Genomic DNA, 994 nt, shown 5'->3' with positions numbered 1-994 from the left:
AGGCCCCCCTCTGCCTGTTCTCTCATCTGTGCTGAACCCAGACTTTGCCAACTTTCTCCAACCCCTTTTCCTGGAAGTACCCTTCCAACCCCCTTCATTGATTCCGGGAGAACTCCTATGGATCCCTCAAAACCCGAAGTTTAGGGGCAGATGCTGAGGTCGTAGTGGGACACGTGAATGTGACAAGTGTGTGTTGCAGGGGTGGGGTGGGAGGGGGGGCAAGTTCCAGCAACAGAAATCTCAAATCACTCTTTTCTTCACAATACCTGGCACCCGGCCACAAGGCCCTTGAGAGCTTTGGCAAGGCGTACGGGACCTGTCCAGACAAGCCCAGGATCTCCGGATGCAGGGAGGGGTGGATCAGGCTGCCACTTCTCCATTCTGCGTGGTGTCGAGGAAGGGGTTGGGGACACAGAGACAGACACAATGAGAAGGGCTGGCTGCGTGGAACTTTTATTTATTTATTTATTTTAATTTTTTTAACTGTATTTCTTTCTTTCTTTCTTTCTTTTTTTTTTTGATTTATGCTATGCAGTGCGTGTAGTCACCAGAGACACAGAGACAGTGAGAGACAGAGAGACAGTGAAAGGGAAAATGAGAGGTCACCCCCTCTGGTGGATGGCCACGCTGCAATCCCTTCTCCTCCATTCTCCTCATGGGGTAGCATCCAAAATGGATTTTCCTGGGACCAGCAGATGGCTGGACTCCCAGATGGACAACCACAGTTCGAGTCCCGGACCCAGAGGGTTGAAACACGCCAGGCGTGTGTGTGTGCGTGCGTGCTCAAAATCCTGAGAGGAGAATGGAGGAGACCGGATTGCAGCATGGCCATCCCCTCCGGGGGATAATTTCTCGCTTTCTGTCTCTGTCTCTCTCTGTCTTTCCAGTGAGTGCATGTGCCCTATAGCAAAAACCTCTCCAAAAAAAAAAAAAAGAATTATTTTATTTAACTTTATTGATTCATTTTTTAAAATTTGACCAAATAGGGACAGAG

Source organism: Tupaia chinensis, unplaced genomic scaffold (assembly GCF_000334495.1).
Source record: "Tupaia chinensis unplaced genomic scaffold, TupChi_1.0 Scaffold000201_1, whole genome shotgun sequence".
Lineage (NCBI taxonomy): Eukaryota > Metazoa > Chordata > Mammalia > Scandentia > Tupaiidae > Tupaia > Tupaia belangeri.
The sequence above is the reverse complement of the archived record's forward strand: the minus strand, read 5'-3'. Positions refer to the sequence as shown.